Source organism: Saccopteryx bilineata, chromosome 2 (assembly GCF_036850765.1).
Source record: "Saccopteryx bilineata isolate mSacBil1 chromosome 2, mSacBil1_pri_phased_curated, whole genome shotgun sequence".
Lineage (NCBI taxonomy): Eukaryota > Metazoa > Chordata > Mammalia > Chiroptera > Emballonuridae > Saccopteryx > Saccopteryx bilineata.
The window spans coordinates 213,583,181-213,591,952 of NC_089491.1; positions in this window are offsets into that span (position 1 = coordinate 213,583,181).

Here is an 8,772-nt window from a genome sequence, read left to right on the forward strand (position 1 = left end):
AGTAACAGCTAAAATGCTGGGTATCTCATAGATTTGTGCTTTATAATACATTATGTGTGGATTTACATTTTATGTATGTCTGTTCTTTAAAATACACTTTGGAACATTACATGAATTATGGTTTTAAATCAGAACACAGAGCAATAGATAAACCCTAAAACAGTAATTGCATTTATATCTTCAAGTTGTAGTCATTTTTTTAATTATTCTTAATATAATAAATGACAATGAATTTTAAGTCAGTATAAATGTTTCATTGGTTTTTCCTGATTTTAGAGAGAGAGAGAGGGACAGAGAGACAGAGAGATTACATATTGTGTATAACTTACTGTTTGAAATGCATTACCCAAATTTCTTATAAATTTGAACGTTTCCACATAAATAACTTTCCTGGGCTGGTTTTGTTAAATCACTACATACAAAGAATGTCTGTTCTTAAATTACTATATACCACACCAGAATTTTTTTATAGCTCTAATAATATGAACCAGTTCTCATTCTTTCATTCTGACCCTATTTCAATTAATTTTAAAGAATAGTATACAATATGATATATATTTCTTACATTCCAATATTGCTTACAAGTTTGAACTTGTTCTGCAAAACAATTACAAATGATATTTTATATTCTATTTTCTCTAAATCTACAAGTTAGATACTACATCACAGGGCATACAAAAGTATATTTTTTCTAGATTTTTTTTATTAAATCAACTGCTAAACACTGTGTTTAAATTCATTTAGGTAAGGAAAAATACAAATAAAAAACAAATATCAAATCTTTTCTTTCAAGATTAGAAATTGCTAATTTATTTATCATAATGCTTGTTTTATTTTCTCTTTACCCACAGAAAGAGACTTAAACATCAGCATTTTTATTTTCTTTGGAAATGAGTATTAACCATACCTCAGACCATATCTTGGCAGTCAATAGTAACTTATAAATGGTCTGTTTCTGAGTGTGAGAGATAACAGACATCCCACTGATACCATTGTACTATTGGCCAAGGTTATCTGCTTACAGCCAGAGGTGACAGGAAAAGACATGTAAGCAGTAAGTTTTTAAATGTTACACAGCTAAAAAGAACATTTTTGTAATTTTATACATTTACAAATGTATATTTGCTATAAATATAGCAATTATCTATAGTAATGTATACATATTAAATATATACATATATTGATATATACACATATTTTTAAAATAGGTCTCTCATTTCGCCCTAATTTTATTCTCACCATTGCAAAAACTCAACAAATAATTACATTTAAAAGTTTAGTGAATATTTAAACCAACTTCATATAAAAGGACCAATAGCTAGATATACAAAGCAAATAAATTCTTCCTTCAATGACATTGGCTCCTCCATGTCATCACTTAGTCACAGCTCTGTAAATTAGACTCTGGGTGTAATTTTATATTAGTTTTATTGTGACATTCCTTTGTGTTTTGTTTGAAGATGGCTTCATCTTTTGATATGTTTTTTCAGTTTAAGCAATATAAAAAAAGTGTTCACCATTCTAATGACTTACAATATTCAAAATTGTGTTACAATTAAGATTGTATCACATTATTAGGAGATATGATTGAGACTCAATCGGTTTTCTCAAAATCTTAATACCTTATAAAGACTGCTGTTTTGGAGGAGAGTATATATGTTCTAAACTTGTACCCAATTCAAATATAAGATATTTAAAAACAAAATGCATACAAGAAACCAGTATTTCCTTAAGAGGTCGCTGGCTGTCCCCAGGGTTGCTGCAATGTGAGTTCCAGTTCTGGATGCACTCATGCTGTCTCATTTGAAGCAAAGCCAACCTTCCAATGACTGCTGTGTTCTCTGTTACTTCTTCCAATGACTTCAGTCACTGCTTGTTGTCTTAGTTACAGTCCCTTATGTGGGCAGTCTAGGGAGCAGTGTGTGTGAAAGTATGGCATTTACCAGACTTGACAGTAGTTAATAAAATGAAGTGGAAGTGGGGAATGGCACTAAAGTAAAAATGAGAGAGAAGCAAGATTAAGAGGAGAAAGATATGGCCTGTGGTTGCCCAAGTAATACCACTGGATTTAGCTTTAAGATGTAAGGAAACTGTTAGTTCAGGTCAGAAGAGAATTTTGGTTGAGTTGAGACAACAGAAGAAAATGGGGTTTAGATGAAAGGCATTAAATGGCTGAGAGTCCTGTAGTACCTAGAATAGTAGAATTTTTTGAGAATATTACATACAAACATTTGAACTGTATTTTAAAATATTAAAAGAGTACATTTTTCCTGTTTCACTTTCTCTGAAATTCATAATTGAAAATGCCTACTGAGACCCTGTTAAATGCATGTTTGATTAAGCAGCACTAAAACTGAAATCAAGAAAAATCTTCACTGCTAATATTTTGTTGGCTTAACAAAGTCACTTATTGTCTATCATTGTAATTTAGTTTTCAGCAAGTTTATTTTTGTTTCTTTTGGTTTTAATTATGCTTCCAATGCATCCACTTTTATTTATATTTATATTTTAAATCATTGTTGTATATCATTTTAAATTATACATTTTAAAACATCTGGCTTAATTATGCTTTCTCTCTTATTACCATCTTTGCTGCAGCTGTTTCCTTCACTGACTGCTACCAAAAGTTTATTTTACCTCATTTTTCAATTTTATTTTCTCTTTTTGTGCAAGTAGATTTTTCCCCACAGCAGAACAACTATTGTCTTCATTATTTTTCTAGTAGTATGTGTTCTATAAGGAAGAAACAGTGTTGATACAGAAACATTGAAATCAATAGTGAGTGAACTCCACAGGGAGCTTTGCTTACTCAGTTGAAGAGCTGCTGTACCTGTCCATGGCTTTTAACCTGCATGATACTTACCAACACAAGCAGGATTTCAAGAACAGAGGGCTCAAAACTGTGTCCCCAAAAGACTGAGGCAATTAATTTTCTTTGCATCTGACACTGCCCAGTAATGCTATAATAACATGCTTGTGAAACAGATTCACAAGGAGCTTTTCATCTTTAGACGTATAGTTTTCTAATTGCTGAGTGGGCAATCTAGTGAAGGAAGGTATAAGAGTTGGGTATTATCTTGTCTAGCTTAGATAGGGTATATTGCTTAAATGTTCTCAAAATAAATTTGAGTTTTAAGCGCAAAATGGATAATACCATTTTGATATTAAACATAAATTCCATGTTATTCTATTACATTGATACATCAAAATTTTAAATAGAACCACTTAAATGAGACACTTAGCACTACTTCCATAGTTGTAACTTTCTTTCATAAACAGTTACAATAAAAAATGTTTGTGATATTGAAATAATTGGCACTTAATCAGCCTAGAGAAGTTTAAAGATAATTTCATATATTATACCACTGGATCTTCATAACAATGCTAAATTATTACATTCTCCATTAAGTAGATCAAAACAATGAAATTCAGAAAATGAAATAGACCTGCCCAAAATCACAGACATATTTAGAAGCAAAACTGATACTGAAATCTTTGTGTGTTGCCTTCAATTTTAGGTTTCTTACCTTTACTGGAAGTAATCAAAGATTCCTAGTCTAAAGGTCAGGAAATTGAGGTTCTGACTTTAGCTCTATTATTCAAAAAATATTTTTTAGTTTTGTATTTTGGATATCATCCAGGAATTTAGATGTAAGGTAAAGAATCTAGAATCTAAAATATTCAATTTTCACACACACACACACACACACACACACACACACACATATATGCACATAATTATATCATGTAACTGTATATGCATATATTAACACATACATATTACAACTATTAAATTATAAATTAACATAAATAGATTTTAATGTTTCCTTTTATAAAGAAATAGAAATAGATATAACAATACTAATATGCTGCAAAAAGTCCACAAGGCCATGAAGACCATATTCTTAAAAATTTTTGGTGAAATAACCAACTATTATAATGGATAGTAAAAAAAAAATCCAGAATGTATTTTTGTTATTTTGCATGCCATATAAATAAGTGGACCAAACTGTCTTATTTTAAAATATGATTAAATTTTAAAAACTGAAATATTTAATTGGGGATATCAAAACTTTAAAACTTCAGTGATGTTATTTTATTCAATTCTCTGAAACCAGTGAATAGAAGTCAAATCTTTAATAATAAAAATTTTAGGAAAACAGTTTTCAAGTACATTTACAATTGTGATTATTCTGGTAAATATAATTGTTTCTTAATATTCAACATTTGGTTGTCTGTTCTCATGTCTTTCTCTTCAAGAGTTTTTACACGTGGAAAAAAATATTTCATGCAAATGGAAATGAAAAAAAAGCTGGGGTAGCAATACTTATATCTGACAAAATAGACTTGAAAACAACCACTATAGTAAGGGATAAAGAAGGTCACTACATAATCATAAAGGGAGCAATCCGACAGGAAGAGATAACTATTATAAATATATATGCACCTAATATAGGAGCACCTAAATATATAAAGCAGACTTTGATGGACATAAAGGGAGAGATCAACAGCAATACTATAATAGTATTGCTAACATCACTAGATAGATCCTCAAGAAAGAAAATTAACAAAGAAACAACAGAATTAAGAGATACACAAGATCAACTGGATTTAATAAATATCTTCAGAACCTTTTACCCTAAAGAATATATATTCTTTTCAAGTGTTCATGGTACATTCTCTAGGATAGACCACATATTAAGGCATAAAATGAGTCTCAACAAATTTAAGAAGATTGAAACAATATCATGCATCTTCTCTGACCACAACAGCATGAAACTAGAAATCAACTACAACAGGAAAACTGAAAAACACTCAAACACTTGGAAATGAAACAGCATGTTATTAAACAATGACTGGGTCAACAATGAGATCAAGGAAGAAATAAAAAATTTCCTTGAAACAAATGAAAATGAGCACACAACAACTCAAAATCTGTGAAACACAGCAAAAGCAGTCCTGAGAGGGAAGTTCATACCATTACAGGCATAACTTAAGAAACTAGAAAAAGCTAAAAAAAAAAAATTAATCCTACAACTAAAAGAAATAGAAAAGAACAACAGGTAAAGCCTAGAGGAAGTAGAAGGAAGGGAATAATAAAGATCAGAGCAGAAATAAATGACATAGAGATTAAAAAACAGTATAGAGGATCAATGAAATGAAGGGCTGGTTCTTTGAAAAAGTAAACAAGATCAATGAACGCTTAGCCAGACTCACCAAGAAAAAAAGAGAAAGGACTCAAATAAATAAAATTAGAAATGAGGGTGGAGAAGTAACAGCAGACACAGCAGAAATACCAAGAATTGTAAGAAAATACTATGAAGAACTGTATGCCAAAATATTAGACAACCTAGGTAAAATGGACAAATTCTTTAAAAAATGTAATCTTTCAAAAAATCAATCTGGAAGAATAAAAAAACCTAAATAGACCAGTTACAACAAATGCAATCAAAACAGTTATCAATAAACTTCCAACAAACAAAAGCATTGGGCCAGATGGCTTCACAGGTGAATTCTACCAAACATTTAAAGAAGAACTAACCCCTATACTTCCAAAGCTATTTCAAAAAATACAACAGGAGGGAAAACTTCCAAGCTTCTTTTATGAAGCAAGCATAATTCTGATTCCAAAACCAGGCAAAGACAACACAAAAAAAGAAAACAGTAGGCCAATATTCCTAATGAATTTAGATGCTAAAATTCTCTACAAAGTATTAGCAAACCAGATCCAGCAATACATGAAAACAATCATAAACCATGATCAACTTGGATTTAATTTGGGGAAGCAAGGCTGGTACAATATTTGCAAATCAATCAATGTGTTTCTTCACAGAAACAAAAGGAAGGACAAAAACCACACGATAATTTCAATAGATGCAGAAAAAGCATTTGATAAAATCCAGCACCTGTTCATGATCAAAACTCTCAGCAAAGTGGGAATACAGGGAACATACCTCAACATGATAAAGGCCATCTATGACAAACCCACAGCCAACATCATACTCAATGGGCAAAAGTTAAAAGCAATCCCCTTAAGATCAGGAACAAGGCAGGGGTGTCCCCTTTCACCACTCTTATTCAATATAGTTCAAGAAGTCCTAGCCACAGCAATTAGACAAAGAGAAGAAATAAAAGGCATCCAAATTGGAAAAAAAGAAGTAAAACTGTCATTATTTGCTGATGATATGATACTGTACATAGAAACCCCTAAAGTCACAGTGAAAAACTACTGGGCTTGATAAATGAATTCAGTAAAGTGGCAGGATATAAAATTAATACTCAGAAATCAGAGGCATTTTTATACACCAACAATGATCTGTCAGAAAGAGAAATTAAGAAAACAATCCCCTTCACTATTACAAAAAAAAAAATAAAGTACCCAGGAGTAAATTTTACCAAGGAGGTTAAAGACTTGTACTTGGAAAAGTATAATACATTGATAAAAGAAATCAAGGAAGATACAAACAAGTGGAAGCATATACAGTGTCCATGGTTAGGAAGAAAAAACATCATTAAAATGTCTATATTACCTAAAGCAAAATATAAATTTATTGCAATTCCTATTAAAATACCAAAGACATACTTCAAAGATATAGAACAAATATTCCAAAACTTTTTGTGGAACCAAAAAAGAACACGAATAGCCTCAGCAATCTTGAAAAAGAAAAATAAAGAGGGTGGTATCCCACTTCCGGACATCAAGTTATACTACAAGGCCATTGTACTCAAAGCAGCTTGGTACTGGCATAAGAATAGGTTTATAGATCAATGGAACAGAACAGAGAACCCAGAAATAAACCTGCACCTTTCTGAACAATTGATATTTGACAAGGGTGGTGATAGCATACAATGAAGTAAAGAGAGTCTCTTTAACAAATGGTGTTAGGAAAATTGGTCAGCTACCTGCAAAAAAAATGAAACTAGACCACCAACTGACACCATTCACAAAAATAAACTCAAAATGGATAAAAGACTTAAATGTAAGTTATGAAACCATAAGCATCCTAGAGAAAAACATAGGCAATAAGCTCTCCGACATCACTCACAGCAATATATTTGCTGATTTATCTCCACACAAAAGGGAAATAAAGGATAGGATAAACAAATGGGACTGTATCAAATTAAAAAGCTTTTGCACAGCTAAAGACAATATGAACAAAATAAAAATGAGAACCACACAACGCAAGAACATATTCGACAATACATCTTGTAAGGGATTAATAACCAAAATTTATAAAGAGCTTGTAAAACTCAACACCAGCAAGATAAACAGTCCAATCAAAAAATGGGCAAAGAGATGAATAGACACTTCTCCAAAGAGGACATACAGATGGCCAATAGGCATATGAAAAAATTCTCAAAATCACTAATCATTAGAGAAATGCAAATTAAAACCACAATCAGATATCATCTCACAGCAGTCAGAATGGTGCTCATCAACAAAACAACACAGAATAAGTGCTGGCGAGGATGTGGAGAATAGGGAACCCTCCTGCACTGCCGGTGGGAATGCAGACTGGTGCAGCCACTGTGGAAAACAGTATGGAGATTCCTGAAAAAATTAAAAATCGAATTGCCTTATGACACTGCCATCCCACTTTTAGGAATATACCCAAAAAATATCATAGCACAGTTTGAAAAGGAGAAATGCACCCCCATGTATATGGCAACATTGTTTACAATAGCCAAGATCTGGAAACAGCCCAAGTGTCCGTCAGTGGACAATTGGATTAAAAAGCTATGGTACATATACACAATGGAATACTATGGAACCATGAAAAAGAAGGGATTATTATTTTTTGTGATAATATGGGTGGAACTGGAAACTATTACGTTAAGTGAAATAAGCCAGGCAGAGAAAGAAAAATATCATATGACCTCACTCATATGAGGAATCCAACAAACAATATGAACTGAGGAGCGGAATAGAGACAGAAGAGGGATCAAAGGATCCAGATTGAAAACGGACAGAGGGGAGGGAATGATAGTGTGATAGGATGGGACAAGAGCAGAATAGCAAATCCTGAAGGGAAAGAGGGAGGGCGTTATGGGAAGGGAGACAGTGGGATGTACTGAGGAACATGGGTGACATTAGAATCTATGTAAACACAATAAATTAATTTTAAAAAAGTTTTTACAATCTGATGAGAGCTCAGGAAATACTTACATTTTTAACTGTCATATTACAAATAACAGGCATGGTGAAAAATTACTCTCTTAAAAATATATTTGGACAGTTTATATAAAATTTAAAAAAACTTATGCTTGAAATAATACACTTATCTATTTTCTTTACAAATATAGACATCTGTTTAGAATGACAAATCACTTCTTTCTACACAATCTTTTATTATTACAGAATCATTTTTTGAGATTCGCATTATTGAATTCTGAATATAGATAATTTATCTTATAAGTAAGAAAAAGGATACAAGAAATGTTTTGTAATATAATATCCAGATGAAAGTAGAAATGATCATATGGATATCTACGCTAATTGCTGGAAAAATTCTTTGCTGAGAGGACACAATGACAAAATAAACTATTGTTTTAAAACTCTTTTAAAAACATTACAATACTTTATATTATAACAAGGTGGTTTTCAGAGGACTTTTTTTAATTGGGCAGAATTTCAGTGAGCTAAATACATAGTCCACTTCTAAGTAAATTATAAGAATGCTGAACTGTTAAAATATGAAAGTACTGTCATAAGAAATTTCATTAAAAATTTAGGGCAAGTTTAAAACTATAATTTTTAAAAGCATGCAGGTT